The 15,764-nt window shown below is 36.5% G+C and overlaps 1 long non-coding RNA gene across 1 annotated transcript; it reads right to left on the bottom strand.

Annotated features, from left to right (window-relative positions):
* Window positions 1-3,903: 3,903 nt before the first annotated feature.
* Window positions 3,904-9,961, bottom strand: LOC124645212. The gene is made up of 3 exons (XR_006986181.1): window positions 9,553-9,961; window positions 9,202-9,346; window positions 3,904-4,296 (listed from the first exon to the last, which is right to left on the bottom strand). It is a non-coding gene; the product is annotated as an uncharacterized LOC124645212 (long non-coding RNA).
* Window positions 9,962-15,764: the final 5,803 nt, after the last annotated feature.

The following is a 15,764-nucleotide window of genomic DNA, read 5'->3' on the forward strand; positions in this document are numbered from 1 at the left end:
GTTTTGGTTCATAAATTTCAAAACTTAAATTAAATGATTTTATTGGAGTATTTTTAATCTGTTTTTGACACTGAAGAGACATCCTCCATCCTGTAACGTTAATTTTATTTTATTTTATTTATTGGAGACAAAAAACAGTAACATGTTTAAAATTTAAACTATAAGTTTTACAATATAAATAGGTGAACATATAACCCACACCATTGTCCACGGGTTAATAAGTGGATAACTAAGAAACAGAGACGTGTCATACATCAGTAATTCAATCGAGTAAAATATCAGGAATTTAAGAATTTAGTAATAGAATTATTATAGCAAGATTTCTAAATTTTTAAACGGTAGATATGTAAATGAAAGAGTGTCAGCATTGACTGATTGAGTTGGAGCATTTGTTTATTGTACTGATTTAACGGCATACGATTTGCGTTTCGGCGAATTACGCTAAAACAAAACTTGAAAATAAAAAGTTAAGATTTATTTTTTGACTGTATTATTGGACTTATATCGCTTTATTTGTATTTAATTGATGTGTGATGTATTAAGATGTTTGATGAGGATAACACCACCGATTTCCAAACCAACTTCTGAAGATGAGTAAGCTTTGACGCAGTTCAATGTAGCGCAAACTTGTTACGTGTGGTCGAGCAGGAGAAAATTGAAGTCCCACCAGAAAATTTCTTCTAGGACGGAAAAAGATCCAATTACTGCTTACGTAAAGATTTTTTTCATAAAAGATGTAGATTTTTCTGTATTCGATATGCCTAATAATGCCTATAACATTTTGCTGGGTCTGATAAATAAAAGATAACCCATGTCGCATAAAAGTCGCAGTGCGGTGCATGTTATTGTCGGCAGCGTTGTAGGCCAAAGCTCTTCCCGGCAGTAAATTCAGCTTCACGAAGCGTTGCACCCAAAGTTTTTTTTCGTGTATCATATAATTTTTATCTTCGATTTTTCTTTTGTCTATAAAACACTTGTTTTATACAGGCCGTGTCGGCGGTCGTTATTTCACAATGAGTGTCCGTAAACTGCGGTGGGTATGTTTCCACCGAATTGAAGGCTTTCTCATAGTCCACAAACGCTAAGCATAATGGCAAGTTTAACTCCTCGGTCTTCTGTACCTACAACTTGCCACAGCGTATGTGGATGTGGTCTATGGTACTATAGCCACTCCGGAAACGGGCTTGTTCGGTAGGATGGAAGTTATCAAGTCTGTGTTCGAGACGGTTCGTGACAACCTTGAAAATAGCTCATAAACATGACTTAGAAGCGTGATGGGTCTGTAATTCTTCAATAGGCTGTAATCACCTTTTTTGTAGAACAACACCACCCCACCGCTGCTCCATGCTTCCTGATATACATATAGGTACCAAATTTCAGCCCTCTATTGTCAACGATTTCTGAGATTAAGCGAGGACGGACGGACGGACGGACAGACATGGCGAAACTATAAGGGTTCCTAGTTTACTACGGAACCCTAAAAAGCAGTGAATTTTTGAATGATAACTGGCGACAACCAGAATTAAAATTGGTAACAGGGTAGGAAGAAGAAGAATATTTGTTACAAAAACTAACACGAGCAGCAGTGAAAATAAAAAATCGGTAAAAAAACTTTTAAGTTAAAGGGTTTTATCTTATGTGCACTGAAAACTAGAAAATAAAAAAAAATGTTACTTACCTATCAACCTACGTAGGTGGTCCCGGTCATATAGGAGTAAAATAAAAATGTGGGGCCCATTGCGTAGCGGTATAATAGGCGTGTATTGCATAGACTTACTATAATCGTAACTGGAGATTCTGACAATCAATAATAATCAGCCGTAGCGACTTCACCAGCGAACGCCGAGCTCATGATTTACCAAAGTATAAAGATTTGCTTTGCGTAGGATTTCAGAGGGCCCCTCGTTTTTATTTTAGTCTTATATGACCGGGACCACCTACGTAGGTTGATAGGTAAGTAAAAATGTTTTTTATTTTCTAGTTTTTAGTATTTAATGAAAATGCCTACCGAATAATCCTCATTTTATCTAATTCATTTAGTGCATCATTATTACATGGTCTCTTACCTGATAATTTATTACAATCTAATTCCTAAATACATAGCCCTAATGACTTCTAATGACTTTTTTTAACGACGCCAAATATCATCAAATGACCCCCCTCCCGCTGTGGGTCAGCAGCGGTGAGGGAGTGCCAGACTCTTACTGACTAAAAACCGTTGTGTTCCGTCGTAGGCCTTTTATGTACCAGGGTCACCGTAACTCTTTCGAATAATCCCGCAGCCCAGGCAGGCCTAGGCTCTGTTGGACCCGCTGGGGTTGCTGACAGTATTCTACTTGTGTAGCCCTTTCATTTGACATCCATATTGAGGGTGTTGTGGAAAAATATGTAATTCACCATTTTGTACCGGCGGCCATCTTGGATTTACAATCTTATTGATATTACTTTATTGTATTGTCATCGGAATGAAAGGTGTGTACCAAATTTCAGATCAATCTGACAACAGGAAGGTACTTAAATTTTAATTTCTAATTTTGTCCCAAACAAACAAATACCGTACGGGTCGAGCTAAATAAAACCGTTTATATAATAATAAAAATGCATCGTTCTAACAGAGGTTTGATAAATCGAAATTAAACTTTGTTTCTCATCTGCAAAAATAGCGACCGCAGCTCGGCAGTAAATAAGTAGAACCCGTGACTCGACCACTCGACAACTTACGGTCTGCAATTTTCCACTGAAGCATTAAATAGCCATTCCGCAAAGTAAAACACCGTGAGCTAGTTATTGCTTAGTCCAGAGGGTTGTATTCATTTCCGTGAGTTTCGGAGTTTCATAGGCAAAGATTTGGTCTTAAACAGTGCGGAACCATATAGAATTATAATGAAGAGAAGATCAAAGTTTTAACTACCTACAATTACAATTATCTTACAACTGATGTGATGTAAATTCCGTTACCTCCCTCACCTGTAAAGTTCCCCTTATGCTTTGAAACAAAGAGGTTAATATTGTTCACGACATACGCAGCAATAAGTAAGCTGCGAAACTTTTAACAAGCAATGCTTATTATTTAGCTACCCGAGTAACGAGTGTCAGATCTCTCGTATCATAATTATAACGCTGAACTCATGCCATAAAAGTTAATAAATGTAGGCCACCGGAACAGAATGGCGTGCTTAATCTCTGGTATACTAACAAACATATATTGAACCGACTCATGCAACCGCGACCCAGAAATATATCAAGCTATGCATGCATCATTGCTACTTACTAATACTTCTTTGTATTGTTCAAGGGTTCCTTCACTTTAGATTTGTTATCTTTGCGGATGAAATTACCAAGAATTAATAAATCGAGAGCCAGCAAACGCCAGCTACGTTTTTTTATAAAGGCTGACACTTTGTGTGCTACCTTGCAGTGAGTATGAACGATTGACTACTAAGAAGTTTGACTGACGGTGGCTTTGGAAAATATAAAAAAAAAACTTGTCTGAAATAAAGAATTGAATTGAATATTTTTTTTTGACAGTCGGCCTTCTCTCGGGTCTAAGTTGCCTCCTCTCCCTATGTTGTAAACTACGACTAGTGCACTGGGACTCGCGCACGAATGTTTCCGTAGCAGAGAAAAAATGAACAAAAAATCACGTTTGTTGTATGGGAGCCCCCCAAAATATTTATTTTATTCTAGTTTTCAGTATTTGTTATTATAGCGGCAACAGAAATACATCATCTTTGAAAATTTCAACTCCACGGTTCATGAGATACAGCCTGGTGAAAGACGGACGGACGTACGGACAGAGGAGCGAAAACAATATGGTCCAATTTTACCCTTTGGGTACGGAACCCTAAAAATGACTCCTGTAGCTTAACCAATGAATGGATTTGGTTAAAGAATATCATAAAGTATATGTGATAGGATTTAATGTGATTAGGTACGGTAAAACACACACGAACTTATAGAGATTACAATAAACGTATTCAAAATGCCTGTGTTCGTTATTGTATAAATATTCCACGTAGAAGTCATGTTACCCCATACATTAATGAACTAAAACTATTAAAGATGGCTGCCAGGAGAAAACTTCATTTGGCCAATCTGTTGTTTGGTACTGTTAGGGCTCAAACACCAGAATATCTTTTCAAAAAGCTGACCTGGAAACAAAGCCAGATAAAGCATGGTCTTCGCTCCATAGTGTGTCCGCTGACCGTTCCCACGCATCGCACTACGGCTTTCAGAGGATGCTTCAAGTTTGCAGCCACGCGCTGCTGGAATGATCTCCCTCCCCCATTTCGATGCCTGAAAACAAAACATTCTTTTAAAACAAAGCTCAAAAATCTGTTATTACAAGAACAAATTATTTATTTATTTATTTATTTATTTATTTAAGGCAAACCAACTAAATACACACACAGACATTCATGGTAATCCATCATTCACATATAAGATAGCATTGCATGTATCTAAATTAAAGGTAAGCACAACATTACAAAAGATTCTCACAATACAATAATAATAATATGCTTAGTTGCTTAAATTATAATGAATTGGTAAATTAGAATTATAACATCATGCATTAAATTAAATTGATTAAATTAAATTAAATAATATTGATTTCATGTATCTATATGTTATCAGAATAAAATTGAATGAAAAAATAAAAATAATTGACTTAAAATTAAATAAACTTAAAATTAAATAAACTTAAAATTAAAACTACATGTGGGTAAGTACAGATTTCTTAAAGCTATTGAGGCTGTTTGAAAATATGTCGAAGTTACAGTCATGAAAAATTTCGTTACAATGTCTGAGAATATAGGTAAGAGGAGCGTTACTACCATACTTTGTTTTACGGCCACTAGGAGCGAAGGGCTTATAGTTATGCAGCCTAGCCGACGTTCGGGGTATGTTAATGTTAATGGATGCCAGAAGTGTTGGGCAGTCCACTCTTTGATTTAATATTTTAAACAAGAACATAAGACCCGCAAACTTTCTACGCCAGTGTAAAGAGTTCATTTTGAAATGCTTTAGTCTGTCTTCGTAGTCTTTGATTGCTTTCTTTATACCTGCTACATAAGAGAGTCTTTTTATAAATTTTATTTGGATTCTTTCGATGCGTTCAATGTGTATTTTATGTACTGGGTACCATACGATGGAGCAATATTCTATATGACTACGAACTAATGCGAAAAACAAAGTTTTGAGTGCTGCCAAATTTCTAAATTGTTTTGTACTACGGTTAAGAAAAGCTAGCATTCTGTTGCTCTTGTTAATCGTAAGATCTGTGTGAGTGTTGAATTTCATTTCAGAATCAATGGTTATACCCAGATCTTTGACTTCAGATACTTTACTTAAAACTTGATTATTCATTTTGTATGATGAATCAAATTTGTGTTTTTTACGTGAAAATTTTACGTGATAACACTTGGCAACATTCATCATCATACTGTTCTTCTCACACCACACACAGAGCCTATCAATATCCTCTTGTAAGAGTGACTCATCATGTTTGGTCATAACAACCCTATACAGCTTTAAATCGTCGGCGTACATTTCAAAATGAGAGTTACGTATAGAGTGTTTAATGTCGTCTATGAACATGTTGAATAGTACTGGGCCCAGATGAGACCCCTGTGGTACTCCAGATGTAGGTGCAAAGCTGCGGGATGAGTGTCCATTAACTACAACTCTTGCGGTTCGGCCAACCAGGTATGACTCAAACCATTTTAGAAGTGGGCCGTGAACACCGAAAGTGGTTTCGAGCTTTTGCAGCAACACACCGTGGTCAACCTTGTCAAAAGCTTTGCTGAAATCACTATAGACAGCGTCGACTTCTTTACCATTGCTCATATAGGCTAAAGTTCTCTCGACAAAGGTAACCAAGTTTGTCGCTGTAGATCTGTTTCTAAAGAAACCATGCTGATGCTCCGTTATTGAGCTTTTAATATGCCAGTTCAAAATAGGACACAAAAGAGATTCAAAAACCTTTGCTAACGTAGGCAATATACTGATAGGCCTGTAGTTGCAAATATCAGTTTTATCACCTGATTTTAGAATTGGAATCACGATGGCTTCCTTCCAGATCCTTGGAAAAATCCCTTCAGACAACGACCGATTGAAAATCATACACAATGGTTCTGACAAAAGTTCAGCACACTCCCTGATAAATAACGGAGGTATCCCATCAGAGCCCGAGCCCTTAGCTATATCCAAGTTTTTAAGTTTTCTCTGTATGCTTGTTTTAGATAGCGTTACATGATGTAAGTTGTTGCTATTGCAGGTGTTATGGATGTATGTAGGGTTCGGTACAATATTAGAGATAGGGCTATAAACTGAAGCAAAGTTCTCCGCGAATAAATCAGCAATGCTCAAGCCATCGGTTGCAGTACTATTATTGAGCCTCATGTGTCTCGGAATAATGCTCTTAGCGTCGCGTTTGTTTTTTATATAAGACCAGAAATATTTGGGATTCTTAATTATATTATTTTGAACATTTTGTAAATACTTTTGATATAATTCTTTTATTTTACGGGATGATCGATCCTTAAGAAGTAAGTATTCATATTCATCTCGTTTGTTTTTGTATTTTTTCATCCTTTGTCGACATTTTTCTTTTTCTTTCAACATTTTAATTAGGTTACTGTTGTACCAAATTGGATACAAATTTTTAATTGCACTCCGTCGAGGAACGGATTCAGCAATAATCTCTCGTAATACTAAATAAAAATTATCAACAGCCGTATCAATAGTATCTGATTTTAAAACAATATTCCAATTTATTTCTTCTAGACGTTTTCTGATTTTGTGATAGTCCGCGTTTTTGAATTTGTAAATCATAGTCTTTTTATTCGTAAGCGGTTTGGGAAGGTTGAGATGAATGGCAATCTGCAATGGCGGGTGAAAATCATCTACTTTAGATATGACGTCACAGGACCGCGTGACCTTAATCGGATAAATCAAATTGGATATGACTAGGTCTAAAATTCTATTCTGTTTGTTTTCTATAGCGTTATACTGGTATAGGTCATTAGAAGATAAGAATTCTAAAAAAACTTTACCGATATTATTTGTGTCAACATTAGGTTCCGCATGTTGATGAGCAGACGATTTGGTCCATTTAATGTTACCTAAGTTGAAGTCACCTATAATAATGACAGAATCATCGTTAATAGCACTACTAACTTTATTCGTGAAGTAGGTTATTAAATTAATATTTACTGGTGGAGCCAAGTAAGTCGCACATAAGTGGATTCTTTTAGATGTTTTAAGAGTAGAGTTAGTTGGTAAGTCTAATGTTACCCATAGGTCCTCGCAACAAGACTCAAAAGATTTATTTCTATACGCATTTATAGATTTAATAACTGCTATTAGCACGCCACCTCCTTCCCTACCCCCAGAAAAAGTTCCCGACTGCCTATCTCTCCTAAAAATTTGGTAACGGTTATCTAAGATTTCTGAGTCTAACACACTTTCATTCAGCCATGTTTCAGTAAGAACAATTATATGAACATTCATTGTTAGCACATTCAAATAGATTGTATCTAACTTTCCACGGATACTTCTTGAATTTTGGTAATAGAATATTAATTCACTGAATTTATATAATTACTAGTACTACACAGGCAGTGGCAGAATATAATTGAAACAAAATGACTAGTCTAGTTTTTTCAGACATTCTAAACTGGTTATAGTACGTACTGTAGAACCTTCCTCCTTCCTGACGAAAACTCTTCCGTTTCTGACCCACACGAATTTATACTTTTTCTCCTTGGCTGCTATCCTGGTGGCTGCATGCAATGACTTATTAGCCTTGGTGAGGTGTTCACTTACATATACGGGGGATAATTTGTCTCCGTAGCCCAGGAGCTTCGTGTTCAATTTGTTATTGGGGTTTGATCTGTTATATAATGAGATTGCCCCAAGCAGATTGTCGCGCTTAATTTTGCTTGGTAGTTTGCAAATAACTGCTCTTGGTTGGCTAGTGGATGCGTTTAGCTTTTGTACTCTAGAGCATGATAGTATTTCATTTTCAGTAAGAGGATAGGACACAACGTTGCTAAGTTGCATTACAGTATTTACCAAGTTTTCTCGTTTATGTTCAGGTAAACAATGGATTTCTATATTGTTTTGTCTGGCATCTTGTTCCAATTGTCCAATTCTAGCTTCCATGTCTGTTATCCTTTTTAGTAGGCAGCTGTTTTCACTTCGCAGAGATTTTACTTCCTCGTTGCACTCTTTAAATTTAGCCGTCATGTCTTCAAATTCGGCGTTCATAAACTTAATAGATTGTTCGAAACTAAGGATTTCCTCTTTCATGAAAGCGAATTCATTAGATAGGGCATTCTTGATTGCGGAACTTATTTCGGTTCTAATGATCTCTATGATTTCCGAGCGCTGTAACAGGTGATGAACAGGGTGCCTTTCTTCAAATTCAATTTCGCCATCATTCCCCTTTTTCCTCTTATGTGTGTTAACGTTCGCCATTGTTGAGTCATTTGATTTACTTGAGAAGCTGAGGCATGGCTGCGTTTGATTACTATGTTTGTTTGTAGACTCCGAAACCGCTGGCGAGGTAGGAGGAGTTCTTTTTAACGGCATTGTAAACAGTCGTGACCAAACAGAGTATCAGCAAAAATTATTCGAATAAAATAAGGTAACAAATTTTATTGCGGAATGTTTTTGTTTAGAAATCGGGGTTTCCAATATTTGACAAAGAAATCAAAAATAAAGTGTTTTGGATAGACAAAAAATCTCTGGTGTCTGGCCGGAATTGAACTCAGTCCGCAGTATCCGAGGCAGGCGTCGTAGCCACTGCGCCAAGCATGCGTTATTGACAGTGGCGAAATTTCTGTTTCTGTCCTAGCAATTTGTTGGGTCGACTTGCCGATGTGGTTGCGGAGTTGGTTGGTACCGTTATGACACAGTCCAAAGTTCACTTCGACGCTCACTTTTTTAGTTCAAAACAAGTTCGTTATTTAAATAAAATGATGTTTTGAGATAGTTCCACTACATGTATCGCTTTAACTTTTTCACAGAATGTCACTCACATATTGTTCTTCGTAAATGTAAATACTTTACAACAAATAAGTTACTTTAAACAACTTTAGCGAATTAAAATTGTACGGAGAAACTGACAACGGGTCTGTACTTGGTAGCGCACGGACGACCATGTAATTAGTTTTAATCCATAATATTATTCCATACCTCAGGTTTCATGGCACACATGCTTTGGTTTGGGGATCACTTCCTGCGGTGTGGGCTGCTTTTGAATCATTCTCTTCGGTATGGAGGAGCATCTGCTCTGGTCAAACTTTTTTCCTCATCTCTCTGTCATTTCCTCTATTTTTGTCTGCAATTTTAATTCAAAGTTTATTTCAATTCTTTAATTTTGTAATCACAATTTATATTCAATTCAATGGTAAGTATGTCAATTTCTAGATTAGTATTTGTGTCAGTCCTATTTTATAACTTTATATGTACAAATATTCATTTATAATTCAAGGAAGTGGCGTGCCTAGGCATAAAAAAGAAAAATATACAATAATTGTCACTTACCTACGCCATCCTGGTAGCAGGATTACGATCGACCTGCATACTCGTTCACACTTAATACGTTATTTTATTTTATTTTTCTTTCATAACACCATTTCAGACACTCATTTCCACAATTTGAACACAATGATGCCTTGCATAATAATTGTTGATAAGCACTCGTCGCCATTACGTAATTCGTAAATAGTTTGCATTGTGTGTGTATGGTCATTGGTGAACGGCTTTGACCATAGCTAATTATAGAATTTTGTGAAGCACGTCAAGTGTCACTTCCATTCACATTCGTTCAGAATGTTGTTATGTTAGTTAGTTTTTTCTATTTATATTTAGTATGTTTTTATAGCAGTATATTATATTTTATAAATATATATTACACACTTAGTATGTATATACTTAGTTAAGGTTACACACCGATTGACGTCACATGTTAGTGTTGGCCATCGCTGAAAACCAGCGCCGCAACTCTGTCTCGCATAGGGTCGCTGCATATGCTGAGCGAGGGCCATTTCGCGTGATCGTGACGCATATTTTCCTTTTCCCATTCTCTTTTTTTTTTCGTTTTCATTCCTGTTTTGTTTTATTTTTGTGAGCTTATATATGTATTCGTTTTTGTGTGTGCGTCACGAACGCGAATAAACGTTTTGATTTGATTTGATTTGATAAAAATTGGTACCTATGCGTAATTTAAACTACCATAAATGTATCTAGCCAATAGGTAGTTACATGCTAATGTTCATCTGTTATACTTACGAGAATAGTGTTCGCTAAGTTTAGCTGCAAAGTGTTCTGAAGTGTGCCTTTGTCTGGCTTCGAAGGAACTTAATCCGCCTCGCTACAGCTTCGCCTCGGCTTAGCACAACTTCAAACTTTTTGTCTTGTCTAAGTGAACTTAATTTTGCTTTGAACACGTTACTGGGTTTAGGCTTATATTAGGTGAAAGTCATAAACCGTTCATTTTGTAAAATATTCACCGTTATATTTTTTCAAAATACTTATTTTTTAATACACTGTATATTTATTTTTGTTCATTGATGATTATCGTTTTTCTTTTTCGAGGAATTTTGGGGAAACAAGGACTGAGAAAACTTCACTCGCCTGGAGAAAAAGATGCTTATTACAAGCCAGTGCTTGCCATAGAACCAGTTTTCCTGCGAATTATGATGTTACAACTCTCTGCAGGGATTGTGGCAGACCAATAAAATTGATCCCCTACGAACAGCTTCTAGAATATAAACGTCACGATTACTGGGTAGGAATATGTTAATCTACTTTTACAAAGTAGGTACAGCTATAATAGCTATATATAGCTATACTGAAACTAAATATTAATGCATATATAAAAATAAAAGTTGGAGAACTTACCTTCGCTTCGTTGTAAATACAACGGTTTTGCGGTATCGTTCATGAATACCTTTGTAATATTACAATAACCTCTACAATCGGGTCCTATCAATATAAAGAAGTCACAAATAAATCTTAGACATAATCTAGAGGTATACTAATATTATAAAGCTGAAGAGTTTGTTTGTTTGTTTGAACGCGCTAATCTCAGGAAATACTGATCCGATTTAAAAAAATCTTCCAGTGTTAGATTGCCCATTTATCGAGGAAGATTGTCGGTTATATATATGTTAACGAAAATGTATGTAATCCGTCATAGTATACAATTCCTAGGAAATCTATATAATTCCTAAAACCGCCCGGAAATGTGTAATAGTTATTTGTTATACAAGAGTGCAAAGTTGCTTTTTAACCGCGTGCTCAATTTTGATTACCGAGCAAGCGAAGGATTCTAAAGTTTCAATAATTAGAATCCTGAGCGATCTTTTGATTGCGATGAGCAATCTTTGCACTCGAGTGCAACACGTCACTTTTCAACCCACCTCATCGAGGAAATTTCTAAATGCAAAAAAACAAAATGGCGCGCACATATGAGTATCAAATTAAAAAGAAGTACCTATCAAAGTTCATTTATTTGAAAACTCAGTAAAAATGAATCGAGGTTTAAAATCTATGTAAAAACAATAATAAAAATTACTTAATTAATTGAATAATTATTTTAAGCAGCATTTTATTTGTTTAATATGTATTTGTTTGAAAAGTGTTATCAAGATTGTCACAAATGGAGTATTGCACACGATGTTCTAAATTCAAATCACTTTGCCGCTCTAGAGGATAAAAACGGCTTTTGCGCTCAGATATCAAAGGTTAAAACTACTCTTTCCGAGATGGTGGGATGAAAAATAAATTACATTAGACACATTTCCTAGGAAATTCATACATATCCTAAATAGTAATCGGAAATGTATATTTAAGATATCAAGGGTAATCGGGGGATAGCGTGGCGAGGGTATTGCATTATCGGATCGAGCGCAATTCTACCTGATTGAAGCGAAGTATGCAAGAAGGCATGCACCATGAAAGCAAACATGCAGCAAGCATGGCTTCTGTCAATGCTCCGGCGCTGCGGGGCTCCGGCGGTCCCATGCGAGCTTATCGTCGCAGATGGTTTTCACGCTCACCACCGCACCTTCGGCTTGCTGGCCGGCCGGCGGAGGCGAGCGTTAAAACTACCTGCGCCTCAGCTCGCAGGCCGCCTCGCGGATTTGAATCGCACTCTAGGGGTAGGGCAGACAAGACTACGTGGAGTCGGTTTTGCAGCGATTCGTTTCTGTCATTAACTTCAATTTTGAATACAACGTTTTTTAATTGAAGGTGATGGCAATATCTATATCTATACTTATAATAAATCTGTGGAGAGGTCAATTCTGTATATGGAATATATTTCCAAAATAACTATCAGGGGGTGATTATTGATCGATACATACATACTTAAAAATTTTGTCTGTCTTTCTGTCAGTCTGACCGTCTGTCTGTCTGTCTGTCTGTCTGTATGTTCGTTATGGAAACAAAAACTTCTTGACATATTTTAACGAAACTTGGTACGATTATTCTTCATACTCCTGGTCAGATTATAGGATACTTTTCATCACGCTAAGATCAAAAGGAGCAGAGCAGTGAAGGGGAACGATGGGAAAACGAGAGAAGTTACTTCATTTTTTAAGCTTCCGTCGCGTGTGCAGCCTTGATGATTAAAGCTACACAGAAACCATGTATGACGGAAATGTTCTCCTTGAAATGATGTAAAAATATCCCATGACAGCATTTGTCTATCTGTTATGGTTGACTCACAATGACATGTATAACTCTCGACAGCTTACAGTTTGCACAAAGTCCGAATCTAACGCGAACGCGCAGAAGCTAGTGCTAAATAAAATGAATCCGAATAAAATTCTACCATCTTCATAGTACGCCAATTCTGCCAGATAGGAACCCGACAGGAACCATTGTTCTTATACATTTCCTAACACGATATTGGAATTTTATACAATGCCTAGGAAATGTATACATTTCCCAGGATATGTATGTATAAAATAATTATTGAAAGAATATTTAATACATTTCCTACATAGCTACGGAATTGTATACATTTCCTAGGAGCTGTATACAATTCCTAGACTTAGGAGCAGAGAAGTAATGAATAATGTATCAAAATCGGGAGATTCTTTATTCAACTGCGTGCGCTGAGTAAACGGTTAAAGTTCCACAAAAATGATTTATGACAGAAATATTTCCCTTTAAAAGTTCTAAAAAACAATACTTGACAGCATATGTCTATCTCTAAGGCCCAGCGCAAATCGTTGGAAGCGCGTCGGAGCGCATTTGAAGACAACAATTCAATATAAACCTTAACTACCTTGACATACGGTCTACAAAAGCTCTGCGCTTCGCCGCGATGCGCCCCGATCCGAAGCGCTCGTCTACGCTCCGCCGCAATGCTCCCGAGCCGCACGGCGCACGCGCGACCAGTGTTGCCAACTCTACGACTTTTTACGTAGTTCACCGACTACCTTTAATCCCTGAATCTACGTAATTTCTTTAGAAGTACTTAATGATATCCTATTACCTATATTATAAATGTGAAAGTCCGTTTAGTTTAGTTTTAGTTACATAATTTGATTTCCCTTACGACGGAAAAAAATTGCACGCGGAAGACTGCTAGTAGTAATTATAAAGTCCCTCGTTTTTCCACATCACTGGAGTAAATTTGATTCTACCATTAGAGCATAATGGAGCCCACAGTCTCTTAATTACTTAGTATACGATGCAGTGGACCTGCACTGTACCGTAACAGTATCTGCGCATCATTATAGAAGTAGAAGTTATTGTGTCAGTCAGGCAAAATGTATTCAAAATATCTATTACTAAAAGCTCCGCAATTTGTTTTATGAAGTATTCCGAAACTAAGCCGTTTTGTAAAAAGATGACGAAAATTGGCTCTTTACTTATATAAGTATATCTACTATGTTTGCCCACTTTTCTGTTCTTTCTTGAAACTCAAGAAAGTACTTCTTTTTAATAACATCCTATAATAACAAGATAAGTAATTGTAATGCAGATGGGTTATCAGGTCATCATTGTCAGCTACAGATACTCAGACATAAGCTTTAAAAGTGCAGACTGCAAAATCTGAATTCCTCAATACCCATAAGATTTTTTTACATACATAGGTAGTATATTAATTGCTTAATACAAAAAAAATATTTATTGAATTAGGTCGAAGGTGAAAAGAACCATTATGAAATAAAAATAACTTTCTAAAGAATAATAAAAAATCTCAGAGTAAAACTTCATTAAATTCATGGCGAGTTCTAAAATAAACGTTCTCACGTGATGCCTTTCGTTTCGCTTGGTTCAATATAAACACGCCAAGGGGAATACCTCCATTTATAAGAGATTGATCTATAGTCCCGGCATCGATTTGTAGTACCTGCTGCGACGGTAGTTCGTGGTTCGCAAAGCGATAAGCGAATTTATCTCTATCCATGTCAATGCGGGCCGAACTGTGGAAAATATTTCTTGGCTTAAAAATGTTCTAATAAAGTATTCGAAAGCAACATAGAAGGAAATTCACGTGAACAATAATCATTTTCCCAATGTTTCAAAATCAGCTGGAACATTTTCATGACAATGAAAATTCTTGCGAGCTACACTATTTTACATAGACGTCGTCGTGCTAAATCACAGCATTCCCTTTCATAATATAACCTCACTTGTCTAGTGAAAAAGACACAAATCCTCGGAGATATTATAACAAGTTGCAGTACACGAGCTTATGACTATTTTCAGGCTTTTGCTAAAAGCAATTGCGGTGACTGTTCATACAATTCAAGGTACTCTCAAAAGCAATTTAATCCCCGGCTTTTATTCTGTGCACCGCCGCATCCACTCTACGTAGTCTGCTGAATAGACTAATTTGTTTAACTTCTTCAAACTTCAAAAATAGAAGCGTGTATATTTTGCGCTATTATTGTCTTTGGAATAAGAAACTTTAAGATTTCTGGGTTCTCTTTCATTAAAAGGACCAAGTGATTTAAAAATATTAGTAAAACACAGTACCTAATGTTTGTTTATCACAGGCACATGTAACATAACGAAACTTTAACAAATGAGCCTTTTTGTGTAGGTACGCCTTTTGTATATGAGGGAGTTCTGTGGGCCTATTGCCAACTAGGCGATAGTTGCTTCTTGTGTAGGATAGTGGGGACTGTGCCAACTAAATTCACCCTCCGGGCTGAATATTTGGCACACTTCAACGGAAGGTAAATAATACAGCTGTATGGGAAGAAAAATATTTTAAGTGACGAAGAACGTCACCGACGTGAAGAGCGTCACCTATACGTTATCAAGTTATTTACAGAACCAAAGAAAACAATGCTTAAATTGTAATCTGAACATTCTTATGCAGTAGGTTTTTTGAACGGCATCATTCGTTACGTTCTTTTTTACCCAACTACAAAGAAGGTTACCTTTTCGCGGTTTTGGTATGTGTTAATGCAAGGTGGTATCTTCATGTTCTTATATCTGTGTAAATTCTGAATGGATTAAGACATAATGGTGTCTGTTGTTGGACCTACGTAATTTTTTACTACAGTTGTTTGCTGCCTCGCTTATCCAAAGTTAGGAAATAGGAAGTTCTGCGGATTTTCCGCTACACTTTTACTGTTATTGTTAGTAGAAAGTCTATAGTTGGCCAATATACTGATACAAGCATCCATCTCTGTTGCTGTAACTGGCCGATGAACTAGCTTATTACCTTTGTACATCAAAACTAAAAGAAACAAATGAGAGAACATCTTTGTTAGTTAATACTA

The sequence above is a fragment of the Helicoverpa zea genome, chromosome 31 (assembly GCF_022581195.2).
Source record: "Helicoverpa zea isolate HzStark_Cry1AcR chromosome 31, ilHelZeax1.1, whole genome shotgun sequence".
Classification (NCBI taxonomy): domain Eukaryota; kingdom Metazoa; phylum Arthropoda; class Insecta; order Lepidoptera; family Noctuidae; genus Helicoverpa; species Helicoverpa zea.